This window comes from Phyllobates terribilis, unplaced genomic scaffold (assembly GCF_046119375.1).
Source record: "Phyllobates terribilis strain yellow unplaced genomic scaffold, ASM4611937v1 Scaffold_3__8_contigs__length_932513732, whole genome shotgun sequence".
NCBI classification, from domain to species: Eukaryota; Metazoa; Chordata; class Amphibia; order Anura; family Dendrobatidae; genus Phyllobates; species Phyllobates terribilis.
In genome coordinates, this window is record NW_027362763.1 from 215,060,421 (window position 1) to 215,086,890 (window position 26,470).

Sequence of the window (26,470 nt, forward strand, 5' to 3'; positions counted from 1 at the left end):
ATAATAAATAAAGTTTATATTCACCTGTCCGGCGGCTTCTCTCTGCTTGCCGGCAGCGCTTATCTTCCAGGACCTGAGATGACGTCGCGGTCATGTGACCGCAGGCTGTCTCGCGAGAGCCCGGCAACCAGGAAGGAACCAGGACGAGCGCGACAGCACACGCGGCGGGGCATAGGAGGTAAGTATAGCTTTATTTTTTTATTTTTACGGTCACACTATATAAATCCATGCCGTTTGCATGGATTTATATAGTGTGACCTAGTTGTCAAGCACTTTCCAAGTGATGCTATCGCCTGGAAAGTGCTTGTCAGTCCACATGCGGAAACGCATGCGGAAACGCATTTGGATATGCATGTATTCCGCATGTATTCTGTAGGAAAAACGCATGTACAATCTGCATGCGTTTTTTCTGCCAGGGAGATGCAGAAATGCTGCAGAAATTTTCTGCATCGTGGGTACATAGCCTTATTCGCCGTGCAATGCTCCCAGAGAATAAGCCTCCTTACTTTAGCATGCCAGAGCCGGTATGTCACTCTCCTCAAGGAGAAACTTTACCCCTTAGACCTCAGCCTACAAATTGAAATACAAAATAATTATATTGGATATTTCGTTACCCAAGACACTGTTAAAGAATCAAAAGACCAAAAGCTCTTGCATTTGTTATCACATGTCATATTGGGGGAATGCATTATTTTCATGGATGAATTCTCAAAGTAGAACCAATTCAGCAAAACTAATGTGATTTTTGATCTCCCTCAAAATACCCTAAATCAATTAAAAAAATCTTGGCACCTGAAAAAAAAATGTTTTTGTAGACCTGTGTCATCATTAGTTGATAATCAGTAAATTGAAATTGAAAATTATTTTTGGCAGTTTCAAGTTATTTCAGTGACCATTGTGGATTTTTTTTACTTTAACAGAAGGGTACCAACAATTTTGTCCACGTCTCTATATAGCACTGAACTGAATGTGGTGAATATTGCATTAATGATGAGGGGAAGCTACCAAGTGTTTGGACTTTTAATTCCTATAGTACCCCTAAAATCACACAATGTTTAAATGCATACATAATACAAATAAAGTTTTAAAGATCTGTTAGAAAGAGGCTGGCCTACTAGTGGAACCTAAGCCTTTTTAGAATTGAATTTTCTCATTTACTCATTTAAAGAGGTTATCCACTACTTTAACATTGATGACCTATCCGATCAGCCGCTCTCTATGTCGGCTGGAACTGCTCCGTTACGGAGTTGCACAGTGCACCTCCATCCTTCGCCGCCAGGTACTGCATATCCGCCCCCTATTGATGTGAATAGTACTTGGCTGTGGCCACTATACAGTAGACGAAGAAGTTCCGGCTGCCGCCAACAAGAACTGCTGATCAGTGGGGGTGCAGGGTGTCGCACCCCACCAATCAGACATTGATGACCTATCCTAAGGATAGATCAGCAATGCTAAAGTAATGGCCAACCTCTTTAATTCCTCTCCCAGATAAGCCATTTCCTTTCCTGGTTATTTTTGTATGCCAATTAATCTACAACATTATCCAATACAGAGAAGAAACTCAAACATAGGCAGAACATACAAACTCCATGTAAATATTACCTTGATTAGATTCTAATCTAGGAGCAAAATAAGGCACCAAGACCTTTATTAACAACAAATTATCAACCTCAGGAATATAACATAACTAGCATAGAGGATACCCTTTTTAAAGCATAACCTTTAATCAAATCAGTAAAATACTTCACCATTAAACCCTATTATCTCATAGAAAAATAAGACATTCCCGGGGTGTGATATGGCTCCCACCAATATCCTACCTTTAGCAGCAAGACCTTAAAGACCCTTCCCAGGGCTTACTAGTAAACCATATTCACGCGTTACTAGTGGGCCCTGGGAAGGGTCTTTAAGGTCTTGCTGCTAAAGGTAGGCGCTATATCGCACCCCGGGAAGGTCTTATTTTTCCATAAGATAATAGGGTTTAATGGTGAAGTATTAAACTGATATGATTAAAGGTTATGTTTTAAAAAGGGCATCCTCTAATCTAGGAGCCCAGAGAAGGAAGACAATAGTGCCAACCACAGAGCCACCACGTTGCCAATCACAGATATTCATTCTCTGCTGGAGCTGTCGGTCAATTATAGGTGTTGAATTACGTATGTAGCGGATATTTATATCTAAAATTATGGAGCATATAATTTATATACAAAATTATATATAATTATAGACTATGAGCCTCACAAATGCATATACACAGTGCCTATACATAAGAATTATATATACTAACCCAAGCTACGAGCAACCCACAGTTTCCCATTGTTACTGCCTTTCATGTCCAGCAATTGGATTCAGATCAGCTCACAATTCTTATTCTGCCGTAATCAGGTTAAATTGCAGAGTATGGTGTGTAGTAATAAAGTATTAATAGGTGTGGGAGCCCTTGAAATGCATCCAGCTATTTCACATTCCCTGTCCTAAAATCAACTTTACACCGGTTACTTGGAAAGGAAATATTAAAGCAGAGAAAACTGCGGAAGGAAAATTCTGTTATGTGTAATGCTGCATGACGCGAAGTTCAATGATTATTTACCGTTTCATTATTCTCAGTGATTACTGCTGGCATATATCTTGTTCAGAGCTGGGATCACATGGGAAATAAGAAAATAAGGATTTAACAGAGATTTCCCTTATGCTATCTAATGCGTCTCTCTAAAGAAAAAATAAAATTATGGTCAGGTAGAAAGGCATAAAGGGTTATTGAAGAAGGACCTGTCCAAACCCTCAAATCTGCCCAATCCCTTAGAGAAGGGAAGACACTGAATATATTGATCTATAACTATTACCTTTCTATAGAGATGAAACATGGCATGGATAGCATCATCCATTGTGCTGTTATTAAGTTGGAGGGGTAAGCATGGCCTTACGGTGATGTGAGTGAATTTGTGATTTACGTCCCTATGACGCTGAAAATATATCTCTCATAAATATTGGATCGATGCAAACCCCAATATTCATCACTGACCACTGGCTCCAAAAAGTCTGCAATCAGTACTTTTAAACAGAGAAAACTCTTGACTTGGAAGTGTACTTCTCCGTCTCTGAATACACGAATCAGAGTCTTAGTGACTGGTTCTCAGACAGAGCAAATCTCCTACTGTAATTACCTGGTCACTGCAGGAGCTACTCACTTTAATGGAGGTTGAAATGTTAGCTCTCTCTCACTTCCCTAGTTATAATTAATTTTTCATTTCCCCATTTAGAATTAATCCCATATGTTCAATGTGAGGTCCTACTTCAATGGAGGTTGAAGTGTCAGCTCTCTCTCATTTCCCCAGTTACAATTAACCCCATATGTTCAATGTGAGGGTGATCTGTCCCCTCTCCAGAGATGCCTTTATGGATTTTAATTTTTCTCTATGGCAGATGCCGATGGTAATTTATTTTTTAGTTGCCCTCTTATAATAACCGACAGCCTCCCCTGCATGTATCCTCCTGTGTGTAATGTTTTATAATCCCATGAGAGTCACGTTGAGGATATATTGTGTTTGCTTGATAGACTGTAATATACAAGTAATGGCTATAATTATACATTTTGTTTTGATTTTCTCTCATTATCTCCTAGAGGAGATCAGTATTGGAAATATTTAGCTTGCCTTTTGCCATGGTAGTTTCAGCCGACTTCTTAACATAGGCTCCATGTCATTGAACGTCCATTAACACAAAGGTGTTCTCTAGTACTTTGATAGCGATGGCCTAACCTTAGGACAGGTTGATGTTATTTCGTTGAGGGTCAGACATTACACCCACATGATTAGCCACTAGTAGGTGCCATGAAAGCCAGATGTAAGCAGCTCCGTACAGTGTAGTGGCCGTTCTTGGGTACTACACGCCAGCTTCGATTAAAGCAGTGGTCCCCAACCTTTTTTGCACCAGGGACCGGCTTGAAGCAAGATCATTTTTCCATGGCCCAGCAAGGAGGGGGTGGGGTGGGCGGGGCTTTGGTCATATGGGGGCGGGGTAATGGAGGGATTTGGAGTTTAGTGCATACTTATCATATAGTGTAGACCAGGTCCCCGCCAGGAGCTATGCCAGGAGCCCCACATAATGTGCTGTGCCAGGAGCCGCATCACTGAGGCCCCATCACGCCCTGCAGCAGGACAGGGCAGCTGTCCTGACAGCTGCTGTTCAGCTGCATTTACTTCATCCCAGGGGCGGACACAGACTGTAGTGGGCCCCTGTGCAAGAAATTTTTTGGGGCCCCCCCCGCCCTTCATAAGGCAACAAAGTTATGTAAACATAACCCCCCCATGTGCAGCTCACCCCCGTGCATCTCTCATCCCCCTCCGTGCATCTCTCATCCCCCCCCCGTGCATCTCTCATCCCCCCCCCGTGCATCTCTCCTCCACCCCCCGTGCATCTCTCATCCCCCCCCCGTGCATCTCTCATCCCCCCCCCGTGCATCTCTCATCCCCCCCCTCCCTCCCATGTGCATCTCTCATCTCTCCCCTCCCTCCCATGTGCATCTCTCATCTCTCCCCTCCCCCCATGTGCATCTCTCATCTCTCCCCTCCCCCCATGTGCATCTCTCATCTCTCCCCTCCCCCCATGTGCATCTCTCATCTCTCCCCTCCCCCCATGTGCATCTCTCATCTCTCCCCTCCCCCCCCATGTGCATCTCTCATCTCTCCCCTCCCTCCCATGTGCATCTCTCATCTCTCCCCTCCCTCCCATGTGCATCTCTCATCTCTCCCCTCCCCCCATGTGCATCTCTCATCTCTCCCCTCCCCCCATGTGCATCTCTCATCTCTCCCCTCCCCCCATGTGCATCTCTCATCTCTCCCCTCCCCCCATGTGCATCTCTCATCTCTCCCCTCCCTCCCATGTGCATCTCTCATCTCTCCCCTCCCCCCATGTGCATCTCTCATCTCTCCCCTCCCCCCATGTGCATCTCTCATCTCTCATCTCTCCCCTCCCCCCATGTGCATCTCTCATCTCTCCCCTCCCCCATGTGCATCTCTCATCTCTCCCCTCCCCCCCCATGTGCATCTCTCATCTCTCCCCTCCCCCCCATGTGCATCTCTCATCTCTCCCCTCCCCCCCCATGTGCATCTCTCATCTCTCCCCTCCCCCATGTGCATCTCTCATCTCTCCCCTCCCCCCATGTGCATCTCTCATCTCTCCCCTCCCCCCATGTGCATCTCTCATCTCTCCCCTCCCCCCATGTGCATCTCCCATTCCCCCCACTCCTAGTTAATTGTATTTAAAAAAAAATAAAACTTGTTATACTTACCCCCATGCGATCCCTGCAGAATCCTGGCGCTCGTCCAAATCGCTGACACCAGGTTCTCCTGACTTCCGGCCATGTGACGGCGCCGTCACATGACCGGAAGTCAGGGGAATCATGAAGGTGCTGCCGCAGCAGCGCAGCGCTAAGATGTCCCGGACCCGGCGCTTAGCATGCGGCCGGGGGCCCCATGAGGAGAGAAACGCACAAGAGGGGGGCTCCGAGGGGGCTCCTACCGGCCGGGCCCCATACTGGAGTCAGGGCAGTCATGCCCTGATGGCGGCCCTGCTGGAGGCTGGAGGGGCCCCCTCTCCCCGCGGACCGGCTGAAAAACCCCAACGGCCCGGTCCTGGTCCGCGGACCGGCGGTTGGGGACCTCTGGATTAAAGCATATAGGGATCTGAGCTGGAGGAGACTTGGCTGCCCCCATACACATTAGCTCATCAGGAAAGCCTCCATCCTTTTGCTTCAGATAATTATTATCTGATGAGTATGGATTTTTTTAATCTAATAATTTTATGTTAATGCAGCTAGGAGAGCATGGATGAAAAGTACCAAAGCATGGTATTTTTTTTAGGTATAGTCACTAGATTTTCTTAAAATTAATCAGCCCAATTAAGAGGGCTCTCGCTTAATTAAATCAGGTGGGAATAGCATATGAAGGACATGGGACCCCCATTCTCAGGACTGGCGATGGTCCCAGTAGGCGGCAACCCGTCTATTAAACAAAAGCAGACAGGGTGTATACACGTGAAAGTAGAGTGTGCAAATAAATCTGTATACTGTAAGGCTGTGTGCCCACGATGTGTTTTTTAAGCGTTTCTGCAGCGGCAATTCCGCTGCAGAAACGCTTAAAAAACGCTTGGTAGAAGGCCTGCCATGTTCCCCAATGATAATCCGCATGTGCTATGCACATGCTGCGTAAATTTCCGCTGCGGATTATCATTGCGGAAATAAAAGCAGCACTACCAATTATTTTGCGGAAGCGCTGCGTTTTCGCCGCCATTGACTTGCATTGGAACGCTTGGATTAAGCATCACAGCATCTGTAGGTGCGCATTCCATGTGTTTCAATGTGCGGATGGTACCCAGGTGTGGAGGACAGGAGACTCTCCTCCAGACCCGCGTACCATAGTACCTGTAAAAAAAAGAATAAAATAAAAAATAAATATTATACTTACCTTCTGATGGCCCGCGGTGTGCTCGTCTTCGCTTGCTGGCAGCTCGCGGTGGACTGAAGGACCTGCACTGACGTCATTTAGTCATGTGACGACAGGTCATTCAGTGTAGTGTACCGCGATCTGCCGGTAGCCAGGACGGAGCGAAGCAAGACTCCAGGGGCCATCAGAAGGTAAGTATAGATTTAGTTTTTTATTTTTAACCATTCTTTAAGGTCACACTATATAAATCCATGCCGTTTGCATGGATTTATATAGTGTGACCAAGTTGTCAAGCACTTTCCAAGTGATGCTAAAATCGCTTGGAAACCGCTTGACAACCCGCATGCGGAAATGCATGTGAAGAACGCTTCACTTCCGCATGTCCCTGGCAGGAAAAACGCATGTACAATCCACATGTACAATCCGCATGTACAATCCGCATGTACAATCCGCATGTACAATCCGCATGTGTTTTTTCTGCCAGGGAGATGCAGAAACGCTCAGGAAAAATCCGGAGCATTTCTGCATCTAAAAAAAGACTTTGATTTCACAACCTGAATGAATACATTAGTTTCCTTTCTTCCTCCAGAATATGACAAAGCCTTCTGTTATTTATTGTGAAGCAAACGACTTCATATTCCAGACTGAACACAGTACTGTCATGTAAAGATGGAGAAAAGCCGCATCGAGCTACTCACTTCAAGATGCATCTGTGAAGAGACCATTCCCTGGGAAGCAAATCACTTTTTCCATTTGCCACCATCGGAGATCTGCAGTGGGAGGCTGCATTCAGACAGAATTGGCATTATACAAGGCAAATGTTGTAATCTGAGCAGATGTATTGAAAAACTGTAAACTAAATAAATAATCAAGACGTATTGAGGCTGGAAAACAAAGTGGGCGGAATGAATTATTAAACTCCCCCGTGTTTTCAGTAATAACTATTAAAAGGCTTTTCGCAGTAATCACTATATATGCACAGAGGGATTAGGAAGAGACAAGCGATTGATTTCAAATTGAGCCAAGTCTCTGGGAGTTATTTCTAATGATTTGTGGTTTACTGAATGATCATCGTCTAATAGTTACAGGGTACAAAGTATGTGATTATAGAAATAGACAAAAAGTTCTGGTGTAACTTACCCATTCATATAGTACAGCTCGGTCCATGCAGAGTGCAGACGGAGGAACCCCGAATTAGAGAATGGAGTGCCTACAGGGATTTTTCCATTAGGATAGGACTTGGATGTGTGTCTGTTGTAAGTACGACTCTCACGGATCAGCACAATCTAAGTACGACTCTCACGGATCAGCACAATGAATAAAATAATGTTCCTGCATATCCGTTTGCCTGGTCTTATTCACACGGATAGGACTGTGCTGCTAACAGGTAGTCCTTTTTTTCTTCTAGGCTGATTAGCGGAGGTTGGAGAGTTCAGACTCCCACTGATAGGTCATCAATGTTTATGTTCTGGAGAACTCCTTTAAAATAAAGCACTATCATTATATCTTTTTAAAAGCAAATAAAAAAAAAAAGAGGGTGTCACAACCATATTCTTCAGTAAAATGCTCACTCTAAGGGCCTCCATATACATTATAGTCAGCCAAAACTGCTGATGCCTGTGTGAACCAATGGGCGCTGCTGGAAATGATGATGGCTCATAGGTAGTGGTACGGTCACTTTTTTAAGGTTAAACATTTCTGCACTGACCAAGTACGATGGCTTTACGGTGCCGAGATGCATTGCCTCAATATAGTGACCACACCACTACCTATGAGCCATCATCTTTCCCAGCAGCGCCCAGTGGTTTCTTGTACTCTACTGTACTGCACTTATTGCAGCGGCCATTTTGTATAACCGGCACAAGCAGGAGCAGCAGCTGGTCCACTCTTTACAAGTTTTCGGGCAGAGTTTTGCCTATTCTAAGCACATCTCACTAAGGTGAGCAGATTGGCTGACTCTCCATTACTTTCATGTACCCCAAACCTCTACACTGTAGCAACTCTTTTGTGCCTTTTTCCTTTAGAATAATCTTATATGTATGGGGGTCTCCAGACACTTCCCCTACAGTAGGTGTTGGGGGACAAAGTTTTGGGCAGTTTGAATTCTAAAATCCAATAACTTTACTTCCTCAAGATGTGGGCAGCTGCCATTAGATGGTTGTTGGCTGAACGATGCTTTGGCCGATCATTCGGCCAACAGCCATCTCAGCAGACTCTTGCATACACAGGAATACTTGTTTTTCGAGCGCCCCTGTGCTCTCTATGTGAAAACCGCCGACTGACACATTGGCTGGTAGTTTATCTCCAAGAGAACAATGCAACTGAAAGTCGGAAATCGGACATGCTTGATCGGATCTCCCCCAACCACCAGCCGAAAGGCTCCCCCATACACATTAGATTGTCGGCCGAGCCCATTGATATCTGTCTCTACAGTTGACATTAGCCTAATACGTCTGAAGGCTTTTACTCTGATCTTCCCATTATCTCTGATCTTACCATTCTTATCTGGACTACGGCAACTCTTTACTGAACGGTCTCCCTCTAACCAAACTTTTTCCTCTCCAATCAGTCCTGAATGTGGCAGCCAGGGTAATATTTCTGTCCAGCCGCTTCACCTTGTGCCAATAATTGCACTGGTTGCCTATCCGCTACAGAATACAATGCAAACTTAGCTCTCTCACCCACAAAGCTCTTCACAGTTCTGCACAAGCCTATCTCATCCCTCATCTCTGTCTAGCACACTACCCGTGCCCTCCGTTCTGTAACTGATCTAAGACCAACATCCTCCATAATCCGAACCTAGCACCTCCGTCTCTAAGACGTCTCTCGTGCTGCGCCAGTGTTCTGGAATGCACTACCCAAAACGATCCGACTAATATCTAGCCCTAATGTTTTCAAGCGTGTTATATAAAATTATTATTAGTATTGTAGAGAACACAGCTCAACCGAGCGTTCATGTATATAAGGGAGTTGTGAAAACTCTCGAATGAGTGTTCAGTCAACAGCTATCTAAGGTGTGTGGGCACACTAAGGCAGGTAAATACAAGGAAAGGGACGGCTCCGAATAAGTAAAATGCCTCATATACACAATTCCACTACAGGTCCATATAATAACCTGAAGCACCTTCAATTTCATACTAAGACCCAACCAGTATTTTTCTTCTGGATTCTTTATAATAAAAGGTGGTGGAGACACTCTATTGTTGGGACTCTGTGAACATAACAGTGCCATGTATGTGAGCACTTGTTAAACATTCACAAGAGAACTTGACCACAAATCAGAAAGTCTTGTCCCTAATCCCAGGCAGCTGTTTCTCCGCATGTCTCTGCCTGGATGTGGCTGCTCACGACAGAACAATACACTCACCAGAATTTGCTCTCTCAAATGAGCATTGAATTGTATGGATTTTTGGGCACCTGCTGACAGATCTACCAGCATCTACACGTTGTACAGGTAAAGGTGTTATTGCATTAGACTACAGAAACCAGACAGACCCATCCTGACTTGACAATTTTTACTTTCCCAGCAATAAGGACACATGGACATCAGCAGAAAACAATGCCAAAATACAGACGGCTGCAGTAGATTTCAATGTCCAGGCTGATATAATACAACTGACCGTAACACTCCCTATTCCCTACCATTTAATTATGGTGATGACGTGAAGGGCGAGTGACCCACATTTTATCGCCCACATATCAATTACACATGTGCATCTGGTAGCAAAACCACCTACAATATTCGTTCATTTTTTTAAATGCAAGCAGATTGCTATATTCTTGTAGTCTTAGATCCAAACAGGAATAGAGGCATTTTCTGGTTGCCTACAGGCATTATTTGGGTAACTGCACATGCAGCCCTAGAACACCAGATGTAAGGTCTCCAGAAACGGGCCATTTCTGATAGCACAGCTGTCTCCTCCAGGATGATGACCGGCACGATTGATTATTATGTGCACTGGTGCAGTATTTGTCCTATTTTCAATAGTTATTTGTGGTGTGTGAGACTATGTATCTATATCTGGCTATTGTTGTCTCACCTGTGTCGCCTCTAGACTACAAATCATTTGCTTTGTTTTTTTTGCGGTCTTCTGCTAATCACATAGATGGCAACAGGTCCACAGGATATGAATGAAGCAGGTCCAGAATTGCCTTATAGATTCACACCCATCTTCAGAAAGGGGTCCATCGTGCACCTTTGTGAGTGAAGAGGTGGCCTACATGGCTCTATCACTTCCATGGGGGCGCCGAAAAAGTGCACTAAATATGTCAAATATCTAGACGGGAATAGCCATCACAGGACTATTGTTTCCACATGGTGATAACCTAGGGATTATTTATCATGCATTGCTTATATAGCGCCATCATATTCTGCAGCAATTTACAGACTGTCCCCATTGGGGATCACATTCTAGATTCCCTATCAGTATGTCTTTGGAGTGTGGGAGGAAACCGGAGAACCTGGAGGAAACCCACGTAAACACGGGGAGAACATACTGACTCCTTGCAGATGTTGTCCTTGGTGGGATTTGAACCCAGGACCCTAGCGCGGCAAGGCTGCAGTTCTAACCACTGAGCCACCGTGCTGCAACACCCTATAAATATGAGCTGAACTATCAGTAGTAGATTATTCTGTGCGCATAGGCTGACATTGTTCTTGGCAGCATAGTTATATATACATATAGGACAATGTGCTGCCGAATAGGTTGATATGTGACCAGCCGTCCGTTATGATGAAACGAGCTTTACTAGGAATGCTCGTTCATAAAAGTACCTTAAAGGGAAGCTATCACCAAATTTGAAAATTATCTATTCTTTAGATCATGTTATTGTGTTACATGTATTTTTTTTCCATAATCCCAATGACAGGTACATCTCTATATACAGCAAGTCAGACAGGATCCATCAATCACAGCTGACCCTGCTCCCCTTCCTTCACAATGACCTTTGTGGACTGTTCATTATATCCAAGTACACTCCCTGACAGAAGTTATGTCGCTTATCTATGTTATGTAAATAAAAGCTTATAACCTGACGTTAAATTCATCCATTGGTTTTATAAATTACTCTTTTGAAAGCTGAAACCCTCCCAAATTTGGTTTAGGTTAAGAAAGTAAATGGGCATCAATGCTGAAATATTGATCATTTAATGAACACAGAATGGTCCGATTTTGGCAAGACAAAAGTTTTGTTGCCCACAGAAAGTAATGCGATATTCAAACAAATAATTATCTTAAAATACAAATATATGTTAGATAACATGGGTGAATGGAGTTGTGGTGCTATTAGAGTCATATTTAATATTTTGTGTGACTTCCATGAGCTTGAAGGACTGCATCCATGCGGTTCAACAATGATTCATACAATTTATTAATGAAGTCATCAGGAATAGGAAAGAATGCAGTCTTACATGCCTCCCAGAGGTCATCTAGATTCTTTGGTTCTGTCTTCCAAGCTTTCTCCTTCATCCTACCCCAAACATGCCCAATGATGTTCATGTCTGGTGACTGGGCTGGTCGGTCCTTGAGCACCTTGATCTTTTTTGCCTGGAGGAACTTTGTTGTAGAGATGGATGTATGAGATGGAGCACCATCCTGCTGTAGAATTTGACCCCTTTTATGATTTGGAATGTAAGAGGTAGCTAATACTACTTGATATTTTAGGCTATTGATATTGCCTTCCACCTTGCAAATGTTTCGCACACCCTCATACTGAATGTAACCCCAGACCATGATCTTTCCACCACCAAATGTAACTGTTTTCTGGGTGTATTTTGGATCCATACGGGCTCCAGTAGGTCTCCTGCAGTATTTGCGACGGCTGTGGTGTAATTCTACTGAAGATTCATCAGAGAAATCCACCTTCTGCCACTTTTCCAGCGTCCATCTGTTTAGCAGGCTGTGGGACTTTGCAAATGCCACACGGTTTTTTATTTGCCTTTTGTTTAGTGCTGCATTCTGGGCACTGATTCGACCATGGAGGCCATTTCGAGACAGAATCCTACAAACTGTTCTAGTTGATACAGGGACTTGAGGTGACCAGGCCTGTTGGAGCTCTGCTGCAGTGGAAGAGGGGCTTGCTTTGGATTTTCTAACCAACAAACGTTCCTCCTGAGCAGTTGTCTTGCGGGGTCTGCCGGACCTGGGCTTGTCAAACACATCTCCAGTCTCTTCAAATCTTTTTTTAATTCTTTGTACTTGACGCTAAGACACATTAAAGGTGCCAGCCACCTCTGCAGTGGATCTGGTCTTCAGCCTCTTGATAATCAAGGCTTTGGTCGCAGGGTGGATTTTTGGCATGTTGTCAGAGCTCAAGTTGCAGTTTAAGTGAAGGTCTGGGGTGCTGGGTTTCTTTTTATACACACCCACTAATTAACCGATCATTTACTGAGCATTGGTGAGGATGTAAACCAGGATTGGGTGCATTATATGACCAGGTGACAAAACTTTTGTCTTGCCAAAATCTGACCATTCTGTGTTCATTAAATGATCAATATTTCAGCATTGATGCCAATTTATTTTCTTAACCTAAACCAAATTTTGGAGTGTTTCAGCTTTGAAAAGAGGAATTTATAAAACCAATGGATGAATTTAACGTCAGGTTATAAGCTTTTATTTACATAATATGGATAAGCGACAACTTCTGTCAGGGAGTGTACATGTGAATTTCTGACAGTGACATGTGCCGGCAGCAGGGGGGAGCCCACCAGTGTGCCCATGATGTGATCTCGGGGCGCCAATGGGTTGCCGTGCTGCTGAAGACCTCCATCCATGTAAAGGCGATTTTTCTGTGAAAGCCAGCTTGTAGCTAGTGTTCATAGGGTTTTTGCTATACATAGCAGTGCTGATGCACTGCTATGTATAGTACAAGCAATCAGATGATCACATCTTCAAGTCCCCTGAGGGGAATAAGTTTAAAAAAAAAAAAATGTTTTTCAAAATAGATAAAAAAAATACAAAAAGTTCAAATTACCCCCCGTTTTGCCCCATTAAAAAAAAACAAAAAAAAACACATATTTGGTATCGCTGTGTTGGTAAGGCTGTGTGCCCACTATGCATTTTTCAATAGTTTTTGCCGCGGAATTTCCGCAGCAAAAACACTTAAAAAACGCTTGGTAATACGTGCCCCATGGTCCCCAATGATAATCCGCATGTGTTCTGCACATGCTGCGGATTATCATTGCGGAAAAATCCGCAGCATGTCCATTATTTTTGCGGAAATGCTGCGTAATTGCCGCCATTGACTTGCATTGAATCGCATAATATCCGCATGACTACATGTGCACATGCGGATATTAAGCGATTCAATGTGCAGATGGTACCCGGGTCTGGAGAAGAGGAGACTCTCCTCCGGACCCGGGTACCATAGTACCTGTAAAAAAAAAAAAAGAATTTAAAATAAAAAAATCTACATTATACTCACCTTCTGGTGGCCCTGGTCTACTGTAAGATGCGTCCTGGCTCCCCGGCGGCTCGTGATGGTGTAAAAGGACCTTCCATGACGTCATTTAGTCATGTGACAGGTCACGCGACCGCCGACGTCGGCGGTCACGTGACCTGTCACATGACTAAATGACGTCATGGAAGGTGCTTTTACACCATCACGAGCCGCCCAACACACCGGACACACCGGAGAGAAGACCGGGGGCCATCAGAAAGTGTGTATAATGTTTGTTTTTTTTTGTTTGTTTGTTTTTCCCATTTTTATTCTTTTTTTAACTATTAACTTGGTCACATTATATAAATCCATGCCGGTGCAGGTTGCATGGATTTATATAGTGTGACCAAGTTGTCAAGCACTTTTCCACGTGATGCTAAAATCACTTGGAAAAGCGCTTGATAACCCGCATGCAGAAATGCATGCAAAAACGCTTGACAAACGCTTCAGGACCTGGCAGGAAAAAAGCATGTAAAATCCGCATGCGTTTTTCCTGTTAGGGAGATGCAGAAAAAATCCGGAGCATTTCTGCTTCGTGGGCACATAGCCTAAAAGTCTGATCTGTCAAAAATATAAAATACAATAATCCGATCGGTCAACCCCATAAGGAGAAAAAAAAAACAACACACACCAGAATTACATTTTTTTGGCTGCTGCAACATTGCAATAAGAGGCGATCAAAACATTGTATCTACCCCAAAGTGGCATCAGTAAAAATGACAGATCAGGGTGCAAAAAAATAAGCCCTAACCCAGCCCCATTATTTTGAATATTTAAAATGTTACGGGTCTCAAAAAATTTCTCACATCAAGAAAAACCCGTTTAAAAGATAACCTTTAATCGATATCATTGAAATCTTGCCTTGAGGCTCATGACAAATACTAAATAACACAGAAATAGACACAAATGATGGAGACGTGATCCAATACTGTCAATAGGTAATTATTCAAAATATTAGGCAATAGGCTATAGCGTCCAGTATGACAACATATAAATTAGAGAGAGACCCATAGATTAGATTTCTCTCAGTGAAGCCTATCCAAATATAACAGTAATGGATCACTATAACAAGAAACACCACTAGGAGTACAGCCGATAAATATTACTCGTGTGCTGTGGTTCCAGAAATAGACCCGGTAAAGATGGCGTAAGAAATACACATAATGGTTCTTCAAGTCACCTCAATTATCTCAACGCACCACCTATTATTATCATATAGACATGCCTAATCATTTACTGCATTTAACAAAACAGTTACCAGGCGGGAACCATACTCCAAACTAACAGTACGATAGATGCTTCCCCGGACTGGGGCACAGTGGCAGGTACCATCGCACAAAATACATGATGAAAATAAGAAGCATGTACAGATAACACAATACCTCCTACCTATATAAATTCATAAAGAGTTAAAGTGCATAACCGGTTACTCATCTCAATGTGCAGGGATCCTGTCTACCCAGTACACTACAGGGTTCCATATTCCTCGTACTCCAAATTAATAGTATGATAGACACTTCCCCAGACTGGGGCACAGTGGCAGGTACCATCGCACAACAAACAGTGAAATAAGAAGTACGTACAGATAACACAATACCTCCTACCTATACAAGTTCATAAAGTGCATAAAATGTTACTCATCTCAGTGTGCAGGGATCCTGCCTCCCCAGTACACTACAGGGTTCCATATTTCTCGACGCGTTTCCCCGTATGGTTCAAGGTTCATCAGGAGAAAAAAAATGGGAAAGAAATTGGTAAGGTATCCTGCTGATGATTTGCAGTCTATTCTATGTTGCCGCTCGCCCTCTTTATATACCTCATCAGGTGTGCTTGATCCTGATTTACTTCCCTAATCAAGAGGTAAAACATTCCTTGGTAGAAGAGTTGTCCCCTCCTAGTGCAGTACGCATGTCAGCTGGGCTGACATTCACTAGAGGTCCTGCGGGTGTACTGCGCAGGCGCGGATCCCGCACGGACGTCAGAGACCAGGCCTTGGCCACGCCTCCACTCCGGATACATATCAAATGTCCTGCGTCCAATACGAAACCGGCACACGCGCACTTGTCCAAAACCTGTTGAATGGACGGCGGTCATGCCGCAAGTATTCTAGCGTAATTAAACCGCAAGCGCTATATCTACAAACCACGTGGGACACTCACGTAGGCGCCGACAATCAACACCCCAACATGAGTCCCACATTCCTGTCATATCAAAGAGGTCCGCAGTGTTTGTGTGTACCGCAAGGACCAGAGTCCAACAACACACAGCAAATGCATGCCATAGCCAAATACACGTGCAGAACACACTCCAGAAGACACAAACTGCACACATGAACATGATCGAATCCCACAGAGGGGAAACTTTTTATGTCACCATATTACTTATATACCGAGTACTGATATATTGGTACAGGTTACAGAGTGGGAAGGGGGTGGGTTATGGGGAGCATACATAGAGTACTTGGGTGTCAGAAGCATCGCTGATAGTTAAAAAGAATTACAAAAATAACCATGCTGGCTGATAGTAGTAGTCCCTATTATTTAAGTGAAACAACAATAATTCTGTTGTTCATTGAGGCCATTCGGAGTCAAAGCACCTAATCTAAAAATCCACTGGCATTCCTTCTGGAGTAACAACCTATTCCAATCACCCCCCCCCCTTCATTTTTCTGGATCACCTCTAATACACAAAAGGAAACTGCGTTTGGGCAGTTGGAATGATACTCCCTCATGTGACGGGCAAGAGGTGTATCCTTCCTGTGTCGCATATCCCCGAGATGTTCACCAATTCTTCTCTGCAGTTCCCTTTTGGTTTTACCAACGTAATTCTTGGGGCAGGGGCATGTTGCCATATAGATTACCCCTGCTGTTTTGCAATTTGCAAAATCCCTCATGAAAAAAACCTTTCCCCCCATACTGCCAGTAAAACTTTTAGATGGTCTTAACCACGGACAAAATTTACAGTTCCTGCATCTGAAGGTACCACATGTTTTGCGTTCAAGCCACAAACCTTGTCTAATGGGCCGTCTGTAAAAACTATGGACCAGGCGGTCCCGTAGAGACCGTCCCTTCCTGTAGGTAATACTTGGATGTTCAGAGATAAATCCCTTGAGATCAGGGTCCATTTTGAGAATCCCCCAGTATTTCCGTACAATTGTCAACACCTCACTTGGCGGGCCATTCCTTTCATCTTTATTAATTACTGGGTATAGTAGTCTTTGTCTATTTTGACCACTGGCATGGAGAAAAGCTGTTTCAATAACCTTGTCAGGATAACCCCTGTTTTTGAATCGGTCTCTCAACTCGCGGGACTGGGACATGAATACCCCTTGATTGGAACAGTTTCTCCTTATACGCAGAAGCTGTCCCTTGGGGATACCTTTTTTGAGTGGACCCGGGTGGTGGCTTTCCCATCTGAGGAGACTATTGGCTGCGGTCGGCTTACGGAAAGTTTGTGTTGTGATAAATCCTTCCCAATCTCTCCCAATCGTTAGATCCAGAAAGGTCAACTCATCTCCCCTTATTTCAGATGTAAATCTCATATTAATTTCATTTGTATTGAGACACTGTATGAATTTCTGAAAATCATCCACTGAACCCGACCAAAGGAGGAAAAGGTCGTCGATAAATCTAGACCACAGCAAAATAAAAGGGAACCACCATACTTCCTCCCGCAACACCACAGTCTCCTCCCACCAGCCCAGGAAGAGATTAACATACGAAGGGGCAGAGGGACTCCCCATCGCAGTCCCCCTGAGCTGGTGGTAGGTTTTGCCATTGAAAGAAAAATGATTATGGGCAAGTATAAACGACATCAAATTACAAACAAATCGATTATGTGTGCCAAATTGTGTTGCCCTTGTCCCAAGGAAGTGCTGTAAACCTCTAAGGCCCGCCCCATGTGGGATGTTGCTATAGAGGGCTTTACGTCAATGGACGCAAAAAGCACTTCATCGCTCACATTAATCCCTTCAAGTTAGACCAGGACGTCTGACGTGTCCCTCAGATATGACGGCAACGAAGATACAAATGGTCTCAAAAAATGGCAACATAATCAAAAAAATGTTCCCGTTTTTTTTCACAAAAAAAAAAAACTATGCATGTTTGGTATCTTCACACTTGTACTGACCTGGAGAATCAGTTTTACCATATAGTGAACCTGGTACATAAAAAAACAAATTAAATAATTTCTTCTTGCCATTTCAATGCTCTTGGAATTTTTTCCCTGCTTTCCCGTGGATCACATGATAAAATGGTGTTATTAAAAAGTACAACTCGTCCCACAAAAAACAAGCTTTCATACGGTTATATGTGGATGGAAAAATAAAAAAATTGGAAATTGGCCACAGCGTGAAGGAGTTAAACGAGTACTTAAAAAAGAAACGGTAGCGGTGTCAGTGTTTTTCAGGAGTGGACAAATAAATTACAAAGTTTCTCCTATACTTCACAATATTATTCATGGACGGCACACTGCTGCCATCCGTGTCTTTCACAGACCCATAAACTTTCATTGGCTCTTTTTATCTGTGATACTGGAGAAAAATGGACGCACGGTCCGTGAAAAAAACACAGACGTGAATAGCCCCATAGACTATAATGGGTACATGTTCTAACATGAAAAAAACCCAAAAACACAGATGTGTAAATGAGGCCTTATAGCAGGGAGCGGGTATAGACCACGCACATTGTGATATCAGTCACCTTCCTTTAATCAAGGAAGAACAAGTGTGAGAAAGGAAGGAAACAAGAGTAAGGAGCTGAGAACCTGTGATAAATGAACTACTAGAAGAAATAATAGCAGCCATGTATGGAGAGGTGTCTGTGACCCTTGACCGCTGTATGTGACAGGTGTCCTACTAAGCAAACACCAGGTTACCTATGGAAAGCCAGCAGCTCTGCATTTCCTGCCCTTCCTCGCCCAATGTGTGCACAGGCACTATACACCGAAGGTATAAAGCACATTCACCAGGAAGATTATTCCAGTTTTCTGGCAAGAAACTGCTTGAAATATAGGAACAATTTGTGTGAAACTTGTATTCTAGGATGTTTGGTGTTTTCACTGGGTTTTTTGGGCTTTGAAAAGTGGTGGAGGTCAACTTTGCCAAATGTTTTTTTTTTTTTACTTCTATGTATATAATAATGAGCGTCTTCCAAACAGAAGCTGCCTGAGGAATCGTGAGGTTATTTATTTTAACCGCTTTGCGACTTTACAAATGTGAAGCACAAACCCTTACACTAAGGCCATGTTCACACGTTGCGTTTTTGCAGCGAGTTTTTTATGCAAATTTTCAGCTGCGTTTTACAGTACCAGCAAAGTCTAGGAGATTTCAGAAATCTCATGCACACACGTTGGTTTTTTTTTTCCTGACTGATTTGGCAAAGAGCTGTGTTTTTGCAAAATGCAACGTCACTTCTTTCAGCGTTTTTCACTCATTGAAAGCAATGGAAAAAACGCAGGTATCAGGTTTTGCTGCGTTATCAGCATGCACAAGAGACAAATGTACCCTGACAAAAACACCGTAGAAAAGCGCAGTAAGGCTATGAGCCCACGTAGCGTTTTTACGGCCACAAAAAAAAAGTTGTAAAACCGTCTGCCATGCAAAGCAATGTGAATTCGGATGTACCGTGCACATGATGCGCTAATTAGCTCGCCGAATTCACATTGCGTTGCAAAAAGCAACATGACCATTTCTACAGTGATTACGACGCAAACCTGCAGGTATATGTGGATTTGCATGCGTTTCAATTAAATTCAATGGCCGCGAATTTGCAGCGTAATCACGGTGCGTGTGGTACCCGGGATGAAGAGGAGACTACAACTCCTCTTCATCCCGGCTACCAAACGGTGAAAAAAAGAAGAAATAAAAAAAGTTAAAAATAAAAAAAACCCGTATACTCACCTCTCCAGTCTCCTCCCGGCCGCGTCCTCTCCTTGGCGTCCCGCGGTGTACTGGCAGGACCTGCGTTAACGTCATTTAGTCACCTGATGGTCACGCGACAGCTGACGTCAGCAGTCAGGTGATGGTCGCGCGACCACAAGCTGACTAAATGACGTTACAGCAGGTCCTGCAAGTACACCGTGGGACGTCGAGGAGAGAGGATCGCCGCCGCTGGGAGGAGACTGGAGAGGTGAGTATACAGGTTTTTTTTATTTTTAACTTTTTAATTCTTTTTTTTTTTTTACTATAGATGCAGCATTTAGGCTGTGTGCCCACGTAGCATTTTTCAAGCGTATATGCTGCGGAATTTCCGCAGCGTAAACGCTTGAAAAACGCATGTATATCCGCACCCCATGTTCCCCAATGGGATTCCGCAAATTCTATGCACATGCTGCGGATTTTTCCGCAGCGTTTATGCCACGTTCAAAAATCCGCAGCATGTCATTTAATTTTGTGTTTCCGCAAGCGGAATTGCCTTTGTCCAATGCATAAAAAACGCAAGGCAATTCCGCATGTGGAAAACGCGTGACAAACGCGCGAAAAATGCGCGATAAACGCGTGCGGAATTCCGCATGCGTTTTTCAGGGAGAGGACTTGCATTTATGCAGCAGAAATTTTCTGCTTCATAAATGCAACGTGGGCACATAGCCTAAGGCTGTGTGCCCACGTAGCATTTTTCAAGCGTATATGCTGCGGAATTTCCGCAGCGTAAACGCTTGAAAAACGCATGTATATCCGCACCCCATGGTCCCCAATGGCATTCCGCAATGTCAATGCCCATGCTGCGGATTTTTCCGCAGCGTATATGCTGCAGTCAAAAATCCGCAGCATGTTCATTAATTTTGCGGAAGCGCTGCGGAATCAATGTGCGGATGGTACCCAAGTCTGGAGGAGAGGAGACTCTCCTCCAGACCTGGGTACCAAAGAACCTGTAAAAAAAAGAATAAAATAAAGTTTATACTTATCTTCTGATGTTTTCCCTCCGTCGCGCTGTTGTCTGAAGGACCTGCCACGTCATTGAGTCATGTGACCCACCACATGACTCAATGACGTCACCGCAGGTCCTGCACACAACAGCGTGAGCCGCTCAAGACTCCGGACGGGGCAGAGAATGCATCAGAAGGTGAGTATAAAGTTTATTTTTTTATTTTTTACCATTCTGAACAAGTTGTCAAGCACTTTTCCAAGTGATGCTTGGAGAAGTGCTTGATAACCCGCATGCGGAAATGCATGCAAAGACGCCTCACAAACGCTTCTACCTGGCGGGAAAACCGCATGTAATATCCGCATGCGATTTTCCCGCCAGGGAGAAGCGTAAAAAATATGCTTCAGGTCCGCAACGTGGGCACATAGCCTTAAGGCTGTGTGCCCACGTAGCGTTTTTCAAGCGTATATGCTGCGGAATTTCCGCAGCGTAAACGCTTGAAAAACGCATGTAGATCCGCACCCCATGGTCCCCAATGGCATTCCGCAATGTCAATGCCCATGCTGCGGATTTTTCCGCAGCGTATATGCTGCAGTCAAAAATCCGCAGCATGTTCATTAATTTTGCGGAAGCGCTGCGGAATCAATGTGCGGATGGTACCCAAGTCTGGAGGAGAGGAGACTCTCCTCCAGACCTGGGTACCAAAGAACCTGTAAAAAAAAGAATAAAATAAAGTTTATACTTATCTTCTGATGTTTTCCCTCCGTCGCGCTGTTGTCTGAAGGACCTGCCACGTCATTGAGTCATGTGACCCACCACATGACTCAATGACGTCACCGCAGGTCCTGCACACAACAGCGTGAGCCGCTCAAGACTCCGGACGGGGCAGAGAATGCATCAGAAGGTGAGTATAAAGTTTATTTTTTTATTTTTTACCATTCTGAACAAGTTGTCAAGCACTTTTCCAAGTGATGCTTGGAGAAGTGCTTGATAACCCGCATGCGGAAATGCATGCAAAGACGCCTCACAAACGCTTCTACCTGGCGGGAAAACCGCATGTAATATCCGCATGCGATTTTCCCGCCAGGGAGAAGCGTAAAAAATATGCTTCAGGTCCGCAACGTGGGCACATAGCCAAAACCTGCTTTTTTTAGGTTGCTTTTTTACTACTAAGAGAGCAGGTTTTGCCTGCAAAAATAAAAAGGCAGCAAAAATGCAACATGTGAACATAGCCTTGCAGTCTCTATACTAAGGCTGGTTTCACATCCATGAACCACACACTCCTTCCCCCAGACTGCAGGGTCCCCTGGCCTGAGCTTACTGCTACATAGGCCTATATGACACTATTAGCCCAGACCAGGAGACCTGGCGGTCAGGCCATTCTGCCAACTCTGGCACCGTCCGTGATTCATGGATCATCAAGCTGTCACTACAAAGAAACAGGACAATCATTTATTATTAGCGTCACTCACCACCGACATTTATGGAAATCATCATTTTGTTCATTTGGCTTTGACAAGCCTTCACTGACATACTTCTTAGGTGCGGATTACATGCGTTATTGATGCTTATCTGCCGCGGAAACCCACTAAAAATGCATGTGCGTTTTTTACCTGTGGATTTTCCAAATCTAATGCAAGTCTATGGGGAAAATCAGCACAGAAAATGCAGCGTTACCGCAAGAGAAATTGACATGTTGCGGATATGAAACACGCACCGCAGGTCAGTTTACACTGAGTGAAAAAAGAAGAGCAGTGGCCATGAGATCTCTATAAATCCCATCCACTTTGCTGGAGCTGTAAGACGCTGCACTTTTCATGCAGCGAAAATACTCAGCGTCAAAAACTCATCATAAATCGCATCGTGGGCACAAAGCCTTAGAGGCCAGAACATTCAACCCCTTCAAGAAATAAGTCGACTATAGCATAAAAGCTACTATAATACTGTTATACTTTGGATGTAATTGTTACACTTTCTGACAAATGATTATTAAAAATCAGCAAGTTCATTTTTCTAATTCAATTCATGAAAACCACGGGAGAATCAATTTGCTTGTTACGGCATTTCCTTCGGAGGGAAGTTTACACCCTGCATCCTAATAGATGGATGCACCGATTTACATATTAGCAAAACACTGGAGTAATAAAAATGACACCTCAGAATAACAAACAGTGCAACATCACCCTGCATACAAGGATCTGATGGGGGTAGTGGTCAAAATGCAGAAAGTGGGATTACACATGGGCCGGGTATGTGCATGGAAAAATTCCAGAAGTGTTTGTTTCCTATATAACAGGACAATGTCAACCACAAGATTCAATATTTGATTTCTTAATGTAAATACCACAAGTCACTTAATGGCCGACATCTTTGGGAATGTTCACACTGAGCTTTCTGATGCAGATTATTGAGCAGATTCTCCTCCAAATCCACATGAACAAAAAGGGTATACTGATAGAAGCTACTTCTTTTCAATGGGAAAACATTAACATTGCTTTTTTTCAGGTGGAAAAAGTAAGGATGTGTTCACAATGAGTTTTTCAAGGTGGATTTTTGCAGACTGTGAAAATTCGAAGTAAAACAACAAAAGCATGTTTTTTTTGGTGCATTTTTTGATACAATGTTTGTGAATTGAGCATTTTTTCCAGGGCTGTGGAGTCGGAGGTTTGGCTTACTGACTCCACAGCCCTGTTTTTTTTCCTCCTTCAATTAATAAGTCAGTTTAGGAGAGGTTTATTGTAAGCAGAAACAATCTCTGAGTAATGGTACGTGCAGACAATCAGTAAACGCTGCGGATTGGAAGCAGCACACTTGCGCTTCATGCAATCCGCAGCGGCCAGATGTTACAGCATAGTGGATGGGATTTGTATAAATCCCATGCCCACTATGCGTTTCCGTGCTCCTGCGGCTCACCTGCCGAGACGGACATGCGGTGCGTCTTCACAGACCGCAGAATGTCTTTCTCTTGCGGAAATGCTGGTCTCCGCAAGAGAAAGTCTATCAGTGTAATGTATAGGATGTGGGGAAGCCGCATGTGTTCAATGAACACATGCGGCTTCAACTGCGTGCAGCGCTTTGAACGCAGCATCAAGTATGCTGCGTTAAAAGCGCTGCCGCTCCTGACAGTGTGCACATACTGTCCTACGTTCTATAGGGTGTTTTTTTTTTAAGACTTTTAGGAGCAGAAAGTCTTCAAAATTCTTCTCAAAAACTAAAAAAAAATCATCAAAAATTAGAGTTTCTGCTCGTTTCCACCCAAAAACTCAGGACCCAATGCATCAAAGCTTGCTCACCTGATTTCTAGAGTAAAAGTTTTGAAAAGTCGCAAAGTTTAGGCTCAAGTCAAAGGAATCCGACACTCCTTCATGAATCAGGAGTCTGACCCCAGCACAGCCCCTCACCAAGACAAGATAGAACAATGCCGGTCTTCATGCATCCGGCCCATAGGGTTAACTCACCCTCCAACTTTCACGTTACATTTTCCACGTGGAAAGGAAAACTGCACTGTGTGCGCTGTAGGCGGGGTTTCCCCACTTAAATGAAAAGAAGGTTTATTCAAAGAGAATTTGAAGAGTTTTCTAATGTGGATTTTGGAGCAGAATCTTTCTCAGCACAGAAAATGGTTTTTGGAAGCTTCTTTTCTGGTGTACATTCTTTAATGGAATCTGTCAGCAGGTTTTTCCTATGTAATCTGAGGACAGCATGAGGTATGGGTTAAAACACTGATTTCAATGATGTGTCACATGTGAAGCTGTGTGCTATTATTTACTTACAATGAACGTTTTATCACCAGGACTTTATCATTGTCTAGACTAGCCGGCAAACGCTTGCTGGCTCGACTCCTGCGATAAGCAGCTCACTGTCAATAGACTATCTACACAGAGAGCATGAATTGGGCTGGGTTAGCTTTCTGAGCTCTGCTACATCCTACATCTAAAAGCTCTGATTGTGTCAGAACGGCTGCACCCAGTAATCTAAGTGATACATCGTTGGATTCAGCATCTCTTTGAATACATCAGGCTGCTGTCAGATGAGGGAGCAAAACCTGCTGATAGATTCCCTTTAAGCTAGAAAAAAAAAAGTGTGGACATTCTCTAACACGTCATTTCATAAGGAGTTTCTGATAAAGAGATTAAAAAAACTACTGAATCAACCAGAGCAGGAAAAAAAGTCCATGCACTAAAATTGCAAATAAAAGCCCCTTTTTAAAGCTTTTTTAGTGTTTTTTTAGCTGGAAACATCCACATCAAAACTCTGCTCATGTCCTAATAAGTTCTTACAGCAGTATCAGAGTCTGGCCCCGATCTACCCCATATGGTGAGAATACGGACCCAGATAAGGCGGTCTCTCCGCACCCACCAGAATAAGGGGGCCTCCCGATGCCCACCCTGATCTCTAAGGTCCCCACCCCCACTGGCATGAGGGTCACACACCAGCCATCACAAGTGGAGTAAGGCGCCCCAGCCAGCTGCTCAAACACATTGGAGAGGGACCACCCAAGGGGTCCTGATGACGTCACGGGGGTCCTAGAGCCCTGTACGGGGTAACCCCTTCCTGCCCACACTCTCAGGGGATGCAGGTAATGAGCCCACGTCCCCACACGAGCAGTGACCTGGAGCTGACAGACCCCCCCCAGCACCGTGTCCCCCACCCTGGTGCCGGGTTATGCAGGGGGGGGGGCGCACACAGCGCTGCAGTGCCGGAGGCTCAGGGGGCAGCAGGGGTGAAGGTGAGCAGGACGAGCACAGCGCCTACCTGGCAGCCTGGACACTGAGCCGGAGGACCGCAGAGAAGAGCAGGAGGGTGCACAGGACCGAACCGAGACTGGGAGGAGGCGGGGGCAGAGCGATGAATGAGAGAAAGTGGAGGGAGGAAGAGGAGGAGACACAGCGGAGGAGCGGGGCCACAATGGAGGGGGCACCGGGGCGGCACACAGCCTGTGCCCTCTCCTGGACTCTACGTGCAGGTCTGTGACTGGCGGCGCCGCCCACGTCTCACCTTGTCAGACTCTTGGCGCTGCTTAGCAACCGTTGCTATGTAAACGTCACTTGTCTGCCACTTTACGTGTCCTCAGGTGGGTGAGAAGGGAGCTCCGCCGCCATCTTTTTCTTGGGCAGATTGGACTCCAGGTGACCGGTGCATGGCTGAAACTTTCATGGACAATAGTGAGAAGTAATGCAGACGTGACTGGGGCACAGAGCTGACAATCGGAGCAGAGCTCTGGCTGGTTGCTATAGGCAACGGATCCACAGTGATCACACAATATAGAATACAGCAGAATAGTACAGGTCATATAGTATAGGGATATAGAATAGTGCAGGGACATATAGTATAGGGATATAGAATAGTGCAGGGACATATAGTATAGGGATATAGAATAGTGCAGGGACATATAGTATAGAGATATAGAATAGTACAGGGACATATAGTATAGTACAGGTCATATAGTATAGGGATATAGAATAGTACAGGTCATATAGTATAGGGATATAGAATAGTACAGGGACATATAGTATAGAGATATAGAATAGTGCAGGGACATATAGTATAGGGATATAGAATAGTGCAGGGACATATAGTATAGGGATATAGAATAGTACAGGAACAAATAGTATAGGGATATAGAATAGTGCAGGGACATATAGTATAGGGATATAGAATAGTGCAGGGACATATAGTATAGGGATATAGAATACTACAGGTCATATAGTATAGGGATATAGAATA

General features: G+C 44.2%; 1 protein-coding gene across 2 annotated transcripts in view; it reads right to left on the bottom strand.

The window, feature by feature from the left end:
* PXYLP1 (2-phosphoxylose phosphatase 1) overlaps positions 1-25,751 on the bottom strand; it is a 113,979-nt gene extending 88,228 nt beyond the window's left edge. The window contains exons 1-3 of one of the 2 annotated variants that reach the window (XM_073674630.1): positions 25,499-25,751; positions 7,584-7,922; positions 7,142-7,226 (exon numbers count right to left, since the gene is read on the bottom strand). The gene's annotated coding sequence lies outside the window, so the exon portion shown is untranslated. The remainder of the gene's footprint in view (positions 1-7,141; positions 7,227-7,583; positions 7,923-25,498) is intronic. The other variant, XM_073674629.1, reaches the window with a different exon arrangement.
* Between the last annotated feature and the right edge of the window lie 719 nt (positions 25,752-26,470).